Raw genomic sequence first — 18204 nt, forward strand, 5'->3', positions numbered from 1 at the left:
GCAGGGGCGATGAAATGAGAAAGCCCAGGGGCCCTGGGGCTCAGACTCTGCGTCCGTCTGCTGCCTGGAGAGAGGAGGTCGCCACAAGCAGAGTGATACTCCGGGACCCTGGCCAGGCTCCGGTCGCCCTTGGAGACACGGCCGGATGGCCCGGGAGCAGGAACCGGAGGACGTGCTGAGGGCAGAGAGGTAGCGCCCGTGGCCCCCTACAGGTGCTGCCTACAGGCGAGCTTGTTCCCCATCGGCTTTCCTAAGAAACACGGCTGGGCTAGTGAGGGTGGGTGCGGGCGGATGCAGGGGCCGCTCATGGCCCTGGGAGGTGATCTGGGGGGAGATGCGGTGAGGATGCGGCAGGGGGAGGTTTTACTCTCACCCCCGGGAGCGGGGAAAAGCCACTGCCCGGGGCGGGGGCAGGGTGGCAGCTGGGCTGGCTGAGAGCCGGGCGCTGCGCATGGCGTGAGGCGCATCCTTCCCCTGCCCGGCCTTGGGGCTCCCCTCCGGTCCTGAGGGCCCACAGGTAGCACCGCGGGCCCCGTGGTTCCCGTCTGCACCTTCCGGCTGCTTCTCCATCACTGTCAGGTGGTTTCACCTTAAGGAGGCGACCCGGGGGTGCTGAGCCCCTGAATTAAGCAGGGAGATCTCGGAACAGGGAGGCTTTCCCTCGGGCTTGGAGAGGAACAGGAGGCCCCCGAAGCCCTTCTCCAGGCTGGTGGTGTTTCCGAGGCTCCTGTCCCAGAAGGGATGGGAAGGGGCCCGGCCAGGACCCCCTTGGAGCCCAGCAGAGTCCCGTGGACTGCAGGCGGGGAGAAGCCACAGAGCTGCCTGAAGCCCTCCCTGGAGTCAGTTCCAATTTGGGAATTCTGAGTCCAGTGACCCAGTTGCTTTCAATGGATTTTTCTATTTTTGCCACTGTCTCTGTGGCTGATCTCCAGCAGCATATTGGGCACCTACCGCCCTGGGGAGTCCATCTTTCAGTGTCCTATATTTTCGCCTTTTCATACTGTTCATGGGGTTCTCAAGGCAAGAATACGGAAGTGGTTTGCCATTCCCTTTTCCAGTGGACCACGTTTTGTCAGATCTCTCCACCATGACCCTATGTGTGGCCCTATGGGTGGCCCTATGTGGCATGGCTTATAGCTTCATTGAAATAGATAAGGCTGTGGTCCATGTGATCAGATTGCTTAGTTTTCTGTGATTGTGGCTTTCATTCTGTCTGCCCTCTGAACTGACTCATTTGAAAAGACCCTGATGCTGGGAGAGATTGAGGGCGGGAGGAGAAGGGGACGACAGAGGATGAGATGGTTGGATGGCATCACTGACTCAATAGACATGAGTTTGAGTAAACTCCGGGAGTTGGTGAAGGACAGGGAGGCCTGGCGTGCTGCAATCCATGGGGTCGCAAAGAATCAGACATGACTGAGCAACTGAACTGAACTGAACCTGCTGCTGAAGACAGATTCTAGCATTTTCCACTCTTTTTACAGTTCTTGCTACCTAGATGGCGATGCAAATGTTATACACTGGCACAGTCTGTTCAAAATCAGGCACCGGAGAAATCAGAAAGGGAAAGGATCGACACCTTTCTCAGGTGCGCTGTCTTTCCTCTGCCAGCCAACGACACCCGACGTCACCGAGGTGGGTGTGTGGACTTGTTTACTACAAATTGGCACTATGGTGACTTCCTTATTTCAGCTGTCTTTGAAAATTAACCCACTTCTTGGGCTGAGATGTCAGCTGGAGAGGTTTTGTACACAGGGGACACACACACACAGAAGATTTTCTTTCATGACAGAAACTTTGAATATGCACTAAAGTTGATTTAAGAGTATTCTGAAGACTTTTTAGTAAACTTTAGAATAGACTGAGGGGATGGGACACTGAGATATTATCTGATGGATTTAGCCAGAATGGAGAATGAGTTGAGATAATTTTTCAGTCAGATGGACGGATGGATAGGAATTGCCCAAAGCATGCCATCACGGCTCCTTTTCTTTCTGCAGATGGAGATCAGTGCCCCAATCAGAGCATCCAGGACCAGAGGGAAGGCTGCATCCCCTCTGCCTCCCAGGGACCTGCTGGGGTCAGAAGCCATCTAGAAATTAAATGACAGAGGAGACAAAACCAGATCGGAAGTACCCGATGTAGCATTCATCTGTCATTTCCCACCCTCAATAGCTAGCGTTATATCTGACTTCAAATTCCTGCTGGAAATATGCTTCTCCAGTGAGTGGATGCAGAAGTGAGGACATTTCTCTGCGTTTTCTTGTCTTTTTCTTCTTTCTCAGTCCTGTTTGTCTGTTATGTTCTGTGTTCAGTCGTGTCTGACTCTGAGACCCTGTGGACTGCAGCCTTCCAGGCCCCTCTGTCCATGGTATTTTCCAGGCAACGACACTGGAGTGGGTTGCCATCTCCTCCTCCAGGGGATCTTCCCAGACCAGGGATCAAACCCGAGTCTCCTACATCTCCTGCATTGCAGGGAGATTCTTTACCCACTGAGCCCCCTGGGAAGCCTCATTTGTCTGTTGTTGTTTTTTTCTCTAGCAAAGTGATTCAGTGAGAGAGATATATATATGTATATATATATCTTTTTTTATTTTCAGATTCTTTTTGGTATAGGCTATTACAAAACAGAGTTTGCTTCCCTGTGCTACACAGTAGGTAGGTCCTTGTTGACTATATATTTTACACATAGTAATCACATATATCTTTAATTTTTTTATTTATATATTAGTTGGAGGCTAATTACTTTACAATCTTGTAGTGGTTTTTGCCATACACTGACATGAATCAGCCATGGGTGTACATGTGTTCCCCATCCCGATGCCCCCTCCTGCCTCCCTCCCCATCCCATCCCTCTGGGTCTTCCCAGTGCACCAGCCCTGAGCACTTGTCCCATGCATCCAACCTGGGCTGGCGATCTGTTTCACAATTGATAATATACGTGTTTCAATGCTGTTCTCTCAGATCGTTTGTCGGCTATGACTGCACAGGGGCAGACCCCTGCATGGTGCCCTCTTCTCCCTGGACTGCCTTGTCCCTCAGGGCCTGGCCAGAGAGACCTGCCGTGGTTGTAAACCTCCTCTGGGCATCTCCTGACACTATGTGTGCTTGCTCGTGAACGTGTCCGGAGTCTCGGTGAGAAGCTGAGGGTGAAGCAACATGAGGGGGCAGGTGATGGAAAGGGCCCCTGGGGACCAGATCCTGGGAGATTTACTCTCCCGAATTCTGGGAAGGGAAGGGCTAGATGAACTGGCAGTTCCCACAGCGTGGGGGTCTCTGGGGTTTCCAACAGGGTGACAGGGCATCACAGGCTTGAAGAGATTGTTCCGAAGTAAGCCTGGCCTTCAGCTCCAAAGCCTTGGCCACTGACTAGTAAACAGTGGGGCTGTATTAGTTTTCTGGGGCTGCTGTGAACAAGTGTCACAAACCGGGCAGCTTAAATCAATAGACACTTTTTCTCTCAGAGTCCCGGAGGCCAGAATACTGAGCTCAGTGTTCTGGGCAGGACTGGCCCCTCCTGAGGCTGCGAGGGGAGGCTCTGATCCCCCGGCTCCTCCCTCCCAGCTTGTGATGGTTTGCTGGTCATTCTTGCTGTTCCTGAGCATGGACACACACCCGCCCCAGCAATGCCTCCATCCACTTGGCTTCTCTGTGGCCAGACTTCCCATCTCCATAAGACCACCAGCCTTACTGGATCAGACTCCACCCTGATGGCCTTATCTCACCTTGATTATCTCTATAAAGATGATAATTATTATCATCTTCAGAGGTTTTAGAGGTTAAGGTTTCAACCTGCTTTTGAGGGAGCTAGGAAGCTGGGCCAGGGGTGAGCCTGCTCAACCCATGACAGCCCCCAGGGAAAACTTCGCTTGGCCAGCCCACGACCTGCCCCGGGGACATGTTCCCTGTCCCCGTTTATTCCGACATACCTGCCGTGGACCCGGAGAGAGCTGGCTGTTCAATCGAGGAGAGCTTCAGAGCAGCTTTAAAAGTAAATATTTATCTTGATCTTTTATAACCCTACTTACACAAGGGGCAATTACTGTGATGCTAATTAGTTTTACCAGCATATAGTTCTTGGCAATATAAGGCCTTGGTGCCTAATTAGTTTGCAAGAAAAAACAACCCTGGCAAATATTAAATATTTAATAACCCAAAATAACTACGTGTCGTACTTGACCGTAGGCTGGACGGTCCGGGCTCCAGAGTGCGTTGATGGTTTAAAGGGTTCATGAAGCAAGCATGTGAGCATCCCTTTAGATCTTACCTGGAAGCAGCCCAGCCTGCAGGCGACCCCCTCTTTCCGGCAGCTCCCCGTCCAGCCCCACGCTCCCAGTCTGTCCACAGGCGGAATGGAATGAAGAACGATACATGCACCACTTCAGCCGGATGGCAGGTGTGAGCGCCGTGTGGACAAGCCTTATCACGACCTTCAGTTTCACCCGGGGGCTCTTGAGATTAAGGCCGCATGTTCTGCCAGAAGCTCCATTTCTTAGAAATAATCTTTCCGAAAGCACTGGCTGGGCTTAAACTGAGACACAAACTGGACCATTCTGCCATTATTATTGTCCTCATGGTTTCCATGACCTCTTTCAACACGGCGAGAGGGACCGTCTCGGGTCCCCGTTCCCGGGACCTGTACAGGCAGACCACGGGGCAGGTGGCGTTCCCCCTCATGTCCCCTGCTCCTGGAACTGTTGGCCTCCGTGTCCCCTCCCCGAGCATGGCCAGACTCCCACCTCTCACTGAGGAAGACGCCCAGCAGGAGCGCTTAGTGAGGTTGGTGGGTAAAGGACTTGACTTTCCTGCCTTCCTCTCCTCTCCTCTGGCCCTCCTCACTCGCTGACTCTGATGAAGCTAGCAAGGCCCACGGGACAAGGTGCTGAGGGCAGTCTCAGGCCCAGAGCCAGAGAGGGAGCCTCAGGCATGAGTTCACCCCCTGACTGAGCAGGAAGTTCAGTTCCGTTCAGGCGCTCAGTCGCGTCTGACTCTTTGTGACCCCATGGACTGCAGCACTCCAGGCCTCCCTGTCCATCACCAACTCCCAGAGTTTACTCAAACTCCTGTCCATTGAGTCGGTGATGCTAGCCTACCATCTCATCCTCTGTCGTCCCCTTTTCTCCTGCCTTCAATCTTTCCCAGCATCAGGGTCTTTTCCAATGAGTCAGTTCTTTGCATCAGGTGGCCAAAGTATTGGACTTTCAGCTTCAGCATCAGTCCTTCCAGTGAATATTCAGGACTGGTCTCCTTTAGGATGGACTGGTCTCCTTTAGGATGGACTGGTTGGATCTCCTTGCAGTCCAAGGGACTCTCAAGAGTGTTCTCCAACACCACAGTTCAAAAGCATCAATTCTTCGGTGCTCATCTTTCTTTATAGGAGACCCTCTTAATAGGGTTTACAATGACCAGAGACTTGGGTATGTTTCCTTGGTGGCTCAGTGGTAAAGAACCCTCCTGCAATGCAGGATTCACAGAAGATATGGGTTCGATCCCTGGGTTGGGAAGATGCCCTAGAGAAGGAAATGGCAACCCACACCAGTATTCTTGCCTGGGAAATCCCATGGACAGAGGAGCCTGGCAGGCTACAGTCCAAACAGTTTCAGAGCCGGGCACGGCTAAGTGACTGAGCACGCAGGAATCCAGCTGGGTGACATCGTGACTGCAGCCTGAGTGGGGTGTCCAGGCTCCTGCTCCATGGGAACTGTGAGCCATAAAAACAGTTTACATCCATCAGGGACTGGGTTGTGTCCCTGCAAAATCTACATGTTGAAGCTGTAAGGTCGCAAGGCTCATCACGGAGTTGCCAAGACCCACACTCAAGTCTGCAGGGTGAGAAGAGATCCTGGAAGATCCAGTTTCTAACAAGTCAGACAAAGAAACAAACTGAAGAGAGCCATTGAGAGGGGGTCTTGTGTGTGAGAAGAGAAAAATCAGTATTCTCCCAGGGCTTCTCTAGGTTGGAATAGCGTTCGATGCCAAACACAGTAGAGACATTGGGTACATTCTGGGCTTTGGGGAAATCCACAGTGACACATTTCAGAGGTTTAAGAACAGAAGCAAGACGCCTGTTCACTGAGTGATGGGTGAGCAACTTGACTGTAAAGTGAAAGGGAAATAGAGCGATGCGTGGCCAGATCACCTGGTGCTGAATTCTGGCGTGTGGACCCTTCCCCACGGGATTCCTTCCTGATCTGATGCTAGAATGTCTTAGTTCAGTGGGGTTTGGATGTCCACACGCCGCTCTCCTTGAAGGTTTTCTTCCTTTTTCCTCTATCTAGAGCATCACTGCAGAGCACGCTGTCAGATGCTGAGTGACTGGCAGAACCTGGGGGGAGAGTGCTGAGGTCCACACAGGGCCACAGGAGAGCAGCCTCATGTGTTTACGCAGACAGAGGGTGTCTCCGAGCCCGAGCGCCCCCAGCCAGGTCCTCCAGCCACTCCACCGCCCCAAGTCCCTGAGTGCGGGGCAGTGGGATTCTTGCACCAGAGAAAGTTTGGATTGGAAAAGACGGAGCTCAGAGTTGCTTGAGGTTTCGGTCTTTGTAAGCCTCTGAGAGTTCAGCTGTTCACTTCTCAGTCTACCTTGGAATGCAGCGTGGCGGGACTGGACCGCAGCCTCGACGGCACAGCCCGCGGTGGGGGCCGCGGTGGCTGTGGAGGGGCCCTGGGATGCGGGCAGCAGCGTGTGATGCCCAGGCGGTGAGCAGCGGGAGTTTCGCCACTCTCAGAACAGTCACAGGCTCTGAGATTCACTCTTTGTAAGTTGTGACCATGTCGGCTGGCAAAGCGCCCTGGAGGTGAAAAAGATCGCGTGTGTCTCCTGACGGACGGACCTGCCGTGACCCAGTTAGCCTCGCCCAGGCTGCCCGGGGCCAAAGGTGAGCCTGGTCCTGCCCTGTCACTCTCGCGTCATTTCCCTGCATCGGGCGTACTGTGAACCCACCCTCCTCTGCTCTTTCTCATTCCTGGGTGTTGTCTGGTGGGCCGGCTGTGTCCCCAAGAAAGTGTTGTCTGAGAGATGCTGGGGCCTCTGTCCCGGCGTTTGCTGCTGTCTCTCCTCTCCCGGGGCAGCCTGGACTGATGGTCTGTGGCCGCTCAGAGTTGTCAAATGTGCGATTGTGTCCCCCCCATCTGCTCCCTCCCTGTTATCCCCACATCTCTTTCCTACTCTGCCTGGGGAAAGGCTGTAAGGATACCAGGGCGAGAGATCCAACTCCAGGTCACCATGATGCCATTAATTTGCTTGATTATTTTAGACAGATATTCTGGGTTGAACTGTGTCCCTCGTACACAAGAAGGGGGTTTCCCGGGGGCTCTAGTGGCAAAGAACCAGCGTGCCAGTGCAGGAGAAGTCAGAGATGAGGGTTCAATCCCTGGGTCAGGAAGATGCCCTGGAGGAGGGCATGGCAACCCACTCCAGTGTTCTTGCCTGGAGAATCCCATGGACAGAGGAGCCAGGTGGGCTACAGTCCACTTTCCTTCCTAGTGTTAACATTAATGGGTATCAAGTAGATCTTTCTTTTGTCTCCAGATGAAAGCATCAGACATCTTATGTCACGAATGGGATTGACTAGTCCTGCCCTTGATTAATCTGGGCCTTGTGTCCAGCATGTATGGGGCAAACATGGGTGCCAGCCTGACCTTGTAACATCCACCCAACATTACCACCTTGTGTGAAATAATGATTCACACAAGCAGAAATAGGAGGCAGGGGCCAGGGAAGCTAAAAACTGAACAAGGATCAGGGACAAGGCCGAAAGAGAATGAGACTTCAGTTTAAGGGAGATCTCAGGATCACTGAGAAACGTCAAGGCCACATGTCATTACAGGACATGAAAACTGTTTCTTCTTCTGTGAACATGTTTCTATGTCCTGAAGAATTGCGAGAGCTGAATGTCAGTTCTCACATTTACTTTTCAGATGTACATTTACTTTTCTAGATGTACTATCTAGACCATTTCAGTTGGATAAGCACCAGGTGTCTGGGATATGAAGACATAAATAAATACCATGCTCTCTGTACATTAAGTCATATTTTGCCCATGGGTCTGGCTACAGTTATGTCTTGGAGTAGCTCAGGTTAGATTCTACAAATAAAGGGGGAAATTCTGACAGATCTGGGGCATGTTCATTACGCAGAAAGCAAGAGCTGGAGCTCTTTCTGGACGTACGTTGGAATCTGGTGGCTGGATGGGTAGTTTGCGTTGGAGTCCTTGATGAGACAGTCTATAATGAAAAGTGAAGAAAGAACTAGTGGCCTTTTCTAATGATGAAGCGTTACGTAAAGTAGAAATGTAAGAAGGGTTAGGTGAGTAATTGAGTTTCTCTTTTGAGCTCTCTGGACACCTCGGTGTTACAAGTTGTGACACCACTCCCCATTTATCTACCTCTGAACAGACAGAGGCTCTGGATATACCTAAATACAGTAGCGATACAGATATATTAACAACTGATTCACAGCCAGCTAGTGAGGGGGCCATATTTCACAGCTCTAATGTAATCAGAAGCTACAAAATTTAATCAAGGTCTACAATATTTCATGCTTGTGAGGCCATTACTTTGAAATACTGTTTTTTTTTAAGCACCAAGAAAAGACCAGTACTTACATTGGATTTTAAACCAATACTATTGAAATATTCAAAAGAACTTGGATGAACCATGTAACACTGAGCTCCGATGATTGGAAATCTTAATCTGAAATCATTTTCCAAGGAGGAGATGAAGAGCAAAGTTGTCAGTTGTTTTTATTTTCTCTGCTTCCTCAAGTAGAAGATGACTGGCGGGTGGTCAAGGTATTGTGCTTGGTCAGAAAAGAGAGAAATATTTCTATTATAATTATTGCCTTAAATGTTTCAGGGAACAGATATCAGCAGTTCAATTTTATAACAATTATAAATAAGCCTGTCAAACTTTTCTGGACAAAAAATTATTGCCTTAATGTAATTTTTATGAATTGTTTTTAAAGACAGAATACCATGGAGTGATGCTAGACTAAATGTAACATGCCGACGCAGCTTACCATTGCCAACATCCTGTGTCCTGTTCCTCCAGCACCGGAGCTTTCACTTAGGGCTTAGAGGCCTCATCTTTATGAGGGAGGATTTATAAAGACCTTCCAGAAAGTCACTAGAGTTATTTGCAAGTTAGCAACAGATAATTCCCATAGTAAAGAGAAAACCATAAATCGAAAAGATACATCCACTCTAACATTCATAGCAATGCAGTTTACAATAGCCAAGACACAGAAGCAGCCTAAATGTCCATGGACCAAAAAATGGATAAAGACAGTGCGGTATAGATACACAGTGGAATATTACGCAGCCATTAAAAAAAGAAATAATGCTATTTGCTGCCGCATGGATGGAACTGCAAATTATCATAGTAAGGGAAGTAAGTCAGAAAAAGAAAGACAAATATGATATTATTTAAATGTGTAATCTAAAATATGATACAAATAAACGTATTTATAAAGCAGAAACATTCTCATAGACACAGAGAACAGGCTTGTGGTTGCCAAGGTGGGGGGAGTGAGTGGGAGAGGGGTGGGTTGGGAGTTTGGGGCTCCAGATGCCAATATTATACCCAGGTTGGCTAAGCAACAGGGTCCTACTGCCTAGCACAGGGAGCTATATTCAACACCCTGTGATAAACTGTAATGGGAAAGAGTATGAAAAAGTATGGAGATATATATATATATATATATATATATATATAGGGGCTTCCCTCATAGCTCAGTCGGTAAAGCATCTGCCTGCTGTGCTGGAGACCCGCTTTCTTCCCTGGGTCGGGAAGATCCCCTGGAGAAGGAAATGGCAGTGCACTCCAGTGTCCGTGCCTGGAAAATCCCGTAGACGGAGGACCCTGGTGGGCTTCCGTCCATGGAGTCGCAAAGAGTCAGGCAGGACTGAGCGACTAATACACACACACAAACATATAAAACTGAATCACTCTGCTGTACCTCAGACCATACAGCAAACAACAACTAGGCTTCAACTTTAAAAAAAGAAGCACGTCAACACTCCTTACACGGATGAGTTCTAAGGTTTCTCCCAGTCTGTATTGCTTTATAATTCTGCTCCCTTCATCAGGTGCTTTTAAAGAAACCCGTGTTCTCTGTTCCCAACTGTTGGCTTTGCCCGTCTCTTCCCCAGACAACCCCTATCTACAAATCACTCACTGGGGGAGATTTATGTGGAAGTATCAGAAAGACATGCTTTTGTAGCAAGTGTCTTTCACAACACACTGACCCAAAGCATTAAAAAAAAAAAAAACCTCAGTAACTTTAAATCAAAAGGATGTGTCCCTCCCTCCCAGCTCAGGACCATCTTCAGAGCGTCCGGCACACTTTCACGTTGTGGGTTCCTGCAAGAGCGAGAAATAACTGTCTTTAAATAATGGCTGATCTTCGTATCATGAATTTTCTGCTCCAAAAACTGAAATGCCTTGTAATTAACCAGCTGTAAGAACACATAAGACAGTACTAAATTTTCCTTAAGTACAGCCTATTTTGAAAACGGAAGCCAAAATATATAATTAGGTTGGCATTAGCATTCGCTAGCTGTGTGTCTGGGAGGGGCACCGGGGCTGGGGCCTGTGTGAAGGGCAGGCTGCCTGGGTGATGGAGCAGAAAGCTTTATCTGAGAGAGAACATGCCCTCTCTGCCCCCATCTCCACGCCAGCACGGCCGTCCTATGACCAGCCTGCCAATACAGTAGGATTCCAATTGGCAGGCTCAGCCAAGAGAAGCAGCCTTGCCCATCTTTGGAGCAAACGCCTGCCCGAGTAAACGAGAGGAAGGGCTAATCAGATCACTGGGTTCCAAGATGACTGGCACAGGAAAACAGGTCATCTTGCCCATTTACATGAATAAGCATCACACTCTTTTTCCCAGGGGCTGCTCACAGGACAAGGGTCAGGCTTTTCGGGAACAAATTCCAAGAGGACTCGTCAGACAAGGAAGGAAAAGCACGTGCTTTGACCTCTGGTCTGTCTGTAATTGTGATTAAAAGTCACTGTGATTCTGTGACAAATACATTGTGTCTATGTCATGCTTTAAAAAAAAAAAAAAAAACTCTGTGATGTAGCTGCCGTCAGACCAACGTGGACGCTCGGACAAGAAGATGAACGTTTTCTGCTCACAGGTGGCTTCAAGTTTACAGCATATTCTTAAGAAGCAAAATGATATTGGCAGTTGCTAGGGTGCTGTCCGATATTAAGCTCTTCTGACCAATAAAAGGGAAAGCGTGTCGGACTCGGTAGCTGAAGAAACAAATCCTAATTACTATTAATGAGATTCATTATAATATGGAGTCTCCCAGCAGCGAATTTTAAATGTCCCTTGTCAGTTTTTCTATCAACGTGTCACAGCAGAAAGCATCTGCTCCTGAGGGCCCATGGAATCGCATGCTTATTAGCTGATATGGTTAATCTATTCATTTGGGGACTCGTCATGTTGGTAGACAAGGGATCAATCCCTCCCTCAAATCAATTTTCCCACATAAAGCTGAAAGCTGGGGTGTTTGTGTGGCATGTTTTTAAAATCATATATTAAAAATAATTGAAAGGAATTAAACTCTAATGGCTTTTTTCTTCTTTTTTGTTCTATTTTTTCCTGTTTGGACAAATGACCCTCATTGCTTCTAGTTATCAGAGGGAGGAAAACCCTATTTCAGAAAAATCAAGTATTTTTGTGAAAGATACAATTCTAACTCTTTATCGAGGGGTGAATATTTGAAAAGTGATGCCCACTAAAAATGAAATGTGACCCATCTAAGTAATTTTAAATTCTCAGCAGCCACCTATTCAAAAATAAGAAGAAATATGTGAAATTGGCTACAATGATGCTTTATTTAAGTCAACAGATCTAAAACAGCTTTGTCAACATGTAATCAACATAAACATTGTGAATGGCTATTCTGCTTTCTCTTCTCATATTTTGCACTTACAGAACTTCACCCTCCTTTCAAGCTCTCCACAGACTGACGTGTTAGTGACATCACCTTGTACAACCCTAGTCCTGAGGAAATTCTTCCTTTGATTCTTATTTGAGAAACTGGAAGGCAATGCTTTAAAAAAGAGAGAGAAACAACATCATCTTCAATGAAACATTTTTTAGATACAATCTTTGTGATTATACAAGTGAAGCATCTTACAGCTGTTAAGCCTCACCTTCTAACATCTGAATGATGTGTCATTGCTAACATGCAAACCTTTTCTTTTAAAGGTTAAGACTTAATTAAATATATTCAGGATGAATTTCACTAGCCAAAATGGCTTCAGATCTTCAGAATATCTAGCCAAGTTTCAGTAGATATAAAACAATTTAAAATTTCCGTGTGTAGAGACAAATAAATTCTCTCTATGTATATTGCATATGGAAATTAAGCAACTTAACACAGTAACATAGCTATTTATAGTACTTTTAATTAGTCAAACATATCTGTTCATAAAAGTAATTTTTAAATTTATTAATTTCATCCTCCATCTAAATCCTATTAATTTTTTAGTATTATTTGAGAAATCGACCCAGAAATATTGCCTGCTCCAGTCTTCCTGACAATTTCACTACATCTAGTTCTAACTGGTGACAGCCAACCGCATATGGTCCAAAGGAAGCATTTCTGGAAGACAAGGTAGGGGTAGGGGGTTGTTTTTTTGCTTTTTAATTTTCGCTTTATATTGGAGTGTAGTTAACGATACTGTGCTAACTTCAGGTATGCAGGAAAGTGATTCGGTTATGCATATACATGTGTCTATTCTTTTTCAAACTCTTTTCCCATTTAGGTCATCACAGAGCAGGGAGCAGAGTCACCAGCACTATCCAGGAGGTCCTTACTGGTTATCTGTTTTATGTATGATAGTGTGTACACGTCAATCCCAGACTCCCGGTCTATCCCTCCCACCACCGGTAACCGTAAATTCATTCTCTAAGTCTGTAAGTCTGTATCTGTTCTGTAAATAAGTTCACTTGTATCTTTTGTTAAGATTCCGAGTATATGTGATACCACGCGATATTTGGGGCTTCCCTGGTGGCTCGGCATTAAAGAATCTGCCCATAGTGCAGGAAATGCAGGAGACGCGGCTTTGATCTCTGGGTCGGAAAGATCCCCTGGAGGAGGAAACGGCAACCCACTCCAGTATTCTTGCCTGAGAATCCTATGGTCAGAGGAGCCTGGCGGGCTATAGTCCACGGGGTCACAAAGAGTTGGATAGAACTTAGCAACTAAACAGTAGCAACAACTCCAACTCTTATCGAGACCACTTTCTGCTCCACCAGATTCTCTGATCACGACCTAGTAGTAACTGTGAAGAAACCTGTATTGATTTTTAGCTATGTGAAGTATATTTTAAATTTTTGTCATAAATGCTCCTTTGTGGGCCTTTAAACATCCTCTGAGTATGATGTTAAACATACTTCACCATTAGAAATGGCTTAACTATCCAGATTTGGCAGTATGTGTATGGGAACTCTTGCTGGTAAATGTCTATAGAAAACCAAGAATCACGTGCTTAGCATTTAAACAATGTCAACAAGTTTACCATCATTATTATTTGTTTCTGCTGAGAGCCCTGTGAACTACAGAGCAGGTAAAACCATAACTTTGGTTCTGTTCAGGTACCAGTGGCAGGATTGGGGCAGAATTCAGACCATAGCCCACGAGAAAGCTGTTCCTGCTCTGGATGATTTACATATCCACTTGGGGCTTCAGGTGTATTTGTAAATATTAATATGTATTTACTAACACTTTGGTTATCCTCATAGTCTGAATACTCATTGGAAGGACTGATGCTGAAGCCGAAGCTTCAATACTTTGGCCACCTAATGCGAAGAACTGACTCACTGGAAAAGACTCTGATGCTGGGAAAGACTGAAGGCAGGAGGAGAAGGGGACAAGGGAAGATGAGATGGTTGGATGGCATCACCAGCTCGATGGACATGATTCTGAGCAAGCTTTGGGAGATGGTGAAGGATAGGGGATCCTGGCTACAGTCTACGGGGTCACAAAGAGTTGGACATGACTTAGCGAGTGCACAGCAACAGCATCGTCATTTTCAAGGTTGGAATTGAATCACCAGAGCAGAAAGGACTTGCCGCAGGACCAACAGCCACAGGATCCTGGTAGGAATGGTCACAGGATGTGTTATCAAGACCAGTGGGAGCCTTCGGCTCTGGTTCAGAGTTAACAGATGATAGAAGGCAAAGCCCCTCCTATCCTATGTTTTTTTCCAACCTTTTCTGTTAGCAGGATCAATCTTTGCAGCGAAGCTGGGGAAGGAACAGGAGCTGCAACCCAGACAGCCAAGGGGAGGGTTGGCAGAGTGCTGGTCCCACGCGAAGGATGGAGTCTCTAGTCCAGGGGGCTTTTACCCCAAAGTGTGCAGAACGTAAATGTGTGATTTTGCTGCTGCTGCTTTTGTTTAGTTTTTCAGTCATGTTCGACTCTTTTGTGACCCCATGGACTGTAGCCCACCAGGCTCCTCTCTCCTTGGGATTTCCCAGGAAGAGTACTGGAGTGGGTTCCTACTTCCTTCTTCAGGGCATCTTCCTGACCCAGGGATTGAACCCATGTCTCCTGTATTACAGGCATATTCTTTACTGCTGGGACACCAGGGAAGCCCACATGTGTGATTACAAAGCCCATTTCAGCCACATTTGAAGAATCCCATTGAAGGTGAAAGGTCAAAGTCATGGGTACCGGAAGCTTCCAACAGACAAGTGAAAGTTGTTCAGTTGTGCCTGACTCTTTGAGACCCCATGGGCTATGCAGTCCGTGGAATTCTTCAGGCCAGAATACTGGAGTAGGTAGCCTTTCCCTTCTCCAGAGGATCTTCCCAACTCAGGGATCGAACCCAAGTCTCCTGTATTACAGGCGTATTCTTTACTGCTGAGCCACCAGGGAAGCCCAAATGTGTGGTTACAAAGCCCATTTCAGCTACATTTGAAGAATCCCATTGAAGGTGAAAGGTCAGAGTCATGGGTACCAGAAGCTTCCAATAGACAGAATTGATGACACTTCCTGGTAAAACTGTAGAGTGAATTATTAGACCATAGATTTATAGGCTCTTCGGATAAAGAAGGAATGATTTTTGAGGAGTCAGCGTGGGCTCGCTTCCGGCAAGTCATGCCTCGTTTTCTTTCTGAAGCGCTCACTAGTCTGGCAGCTCCTGGGATGACAGGGACACGGTGTATCTGGCTCTCATCAAAGCAAGTGACAGAGCCTTTTTAAGGCTCATGGAACAGTAGGATGTCCTGATCTGACTGATAGTAAAATTGGATGAAATGTAAAGGAGTGGATAGCCGTTTAAAAAAAAAAAGGTGATTAATGTACTGATATCCACCTGAGAGGAAGTTATTAGCAGCAAGGCGAAGGGCCCTGATGTGATTAAGTTCAGTCAAACACTTTTATCATTCACTTACTTGAAGGCATAGAAAACATGCTCCTCAAATGAGAGAGTGATCTAATGATCGGGAGGAAGAATCTACTACAGAAGATGAGTGTGTCAGATTCAAATAACCCAGACGCACCAGCATGAAGCTGAAGCAAAGTGTCAGACCCTTCTCCCATAGAAATCCTTCTGAGCAAGGCATACACCCATCAACTCGAGATGGGTGAGGATTTCTGCTTTTATCATGGTGACGGGAAGCTGGCACCTCTCTTATTAGAAATAATTCCACAACAAGGGGCAAAAGAGAAATAAGTAAATTTCACTATTGATGAAAAGGAAGGGAGGGGAAAAATAGGAGAACAGTCTGTTAAAAGCAACAGACGTCAAACTTAGAAGTCATGGAAGGTGACCGCTGTGGTCTCAGGTCCCAGAAAAGTCCAACAAAGTCTACAGTTTTGCGGCAAACAGTAACCCTGAGGAGCAGACCCAACCGCACACCCACAAGATCTGCAAGTGAGTCTCTACACCAGTTGAAGGAGACTTTACACACCTGTCTTAAACCCAGAGTGAGTCTGGCTCTGAGCAGAAGCGGCTGAGCACACGAACGCACATTGGTGAGTTAGAGTTCATTGTAAAACAGCAAACATGATGCAATCACGCTGAGATTCTTTTTGGTAAAATTCACTGCACATTGTAATCCACAGTGTTCTCAAAGGTGTCATGAACCATTTGCTTTTCTACTTTACTGCAGAGAACATGCCTGTGAATCACATTTAAAGAGGGCAGCTTGATCCTTTATCAAGATTTGAAGTGTACATAATCTTTGATTCAATAATTCCACTTCTGGAAAAAAATCTACTGATATATTTACATGTTGGCAAGATAATATGAAAAAATATAATATATAAAGTAGTATTATTATAAGCCTATAAGATATAGAATAAATATCAATTAGTCCATGCTGATATAAAAAATGATTTAATAATCCTTCACTGTAGTGTGGATAAAAATAATTCTGCAAAAGTTAGCAAAAACATATTTAATATTGAAGTCAGAATGGAAGGCTGCAGCTCAGGACTGTGTCTCACATGGGGGCCTTCCTCCCAAGGCCGTTCTCAGGAATTTCATTAGATATCTTTTCAAGCATCTCCCATATAACAAGCCTAGCCAATTTGTATGTTATTGTTCAGTTGCTGAGTTGTGTACAACTCCTTTGCAATCCCATGGATTGAAGCTTACCAGGCTCCTCTGTCCATGGGGTTTCCCAGGCAAGAATACTGGAGTGGGTTGCCATGCCCTCCTCCAGGGGATCTTCCTGACCCAGGGATCAAACCTGTGTCTCCTGCATTGGCAGGCAGATTTTTCACTGTTGAGCCAATTAGCCAGGGAAGCCCACTGGCTAATTGGTATGACTGTCTGCAAAATCAAACTATTTGAAGAAGGGGATATGTTTTTATGGAGACCCAGAACATGAGTATAGACTCACACATTGACAATAGAACCACTGACACAGACATCTTGAGAAATTATTTCACATGTATTTTATTTGTGGTGAATCACCAAGGTTTGTACAAGTTAAAATACAAGAGAGAAAGAATTGTATGGTTTGTTTCTTGTTTATTTTTCTTCTTCCCAGGGGCAACACAAGCCTATAGAGGATAAAAATTCCATGGACCAAAATGTAACTTTTTATGAATTGAATTCCAATAATAGGATCACTACAACTGGAACTGGAAAAAAAAAGACGAAGACTGCAATTAAGCAAGTCACTCACATCAATATCCGTGTCTGGGCTTTCAGCCCATGAGCTGGCTCATCGTCAAGGCCAACTTTGCATGACCCTAAATTCAACAGGTGTGTTAAAGCTATGAGCACCACGATTTGCTGTTACATAGTCTTCCTCTCTCCAAAAAGGCATAGGCGTTTATACCATCAAAGCTAAAAACCTATTTTTCCTCATCACCTGGTAACATCCCCTGGCTTTTAACAGTTGTCTTAGGAAATGCCAGTAAGAGTGGCAGACGAGAAATCTCAAGAGATGGCAAAACCTCCCCAAATGTGCCATTTTTGGTCTTTGTCATGTTGTTGATCTTGCATTTTCATGTGCATAGAAATAAAGTCCAGATGTGCTCCTCTTCTTTTTGCAGGAGCTCCCCAGGATTTCAACGATGACCCTAAAACAGGAGGCACAAGGTTGCTATTTTCCAAGGGTCTTTGCCATGTCATGGTGCGGAAACTGCCCCTTAGTGCAGGCTTTGTTACCTTTTTATTGTGGCAATGCTCAGCATGTTGTTAAGTGTCCTCCCCTGGTCTTCAAGGTCCTCATCACTCTTCTCTGAATGGAGACTTGCCTGCAGAACTATTTGCTATTGACCAGGGCTTCCCTGGCAGCTCAGCTGGTAAAGAATCCGCCTGCAATGCAGGAGACCTGGGTTCAGTCCCTGGGTTGGGAAGATCTCCTGGTGAAGGGAAAGGCTACCCACTCCAGTATTCTGACCTGGAGAATCCCATGGACTGCAGTCCACGGGGTCACAGAGTCGGACACTCCCTCCCTTTCCCTTTCAAGGTTCCAAGTTTTCCCTGAAGGTTCAGACCTTAGAATTCAAGGCAGCGGTCCGTCTTGTGATTCTGTGGTCCTGCCCTGATTACCTTTCAAATGCCTTTGGGCTAAGTTTGTGTCCATCCTTTGCTGACAGATATATCCTGAATCTTTTAGACTTAAACATGTTTTCTCAGAAAAAGCCAGCCATAATGTTGCATTAATGAAGCTTATTCATCAGGTTATGTAGGATTCTTTTCTTCCATCAATGTGAATAT

Source organism: Cervus canadensis, chromosome 9, assembly GCF_019320065.1.
Source record: "Cervus canadensis isolate Bull #8, Minnesota chromosome 9, ASM1932006v1, whole genome shotgun sequence".
In the NCBI taxonomy this organism is placed as follows: domain Eukaryota; kingdom Metazoa; phylum Chordata; class Mammalia; order Artiodactyla; family Cervidae; genus Cervus; species Cervus canadensis.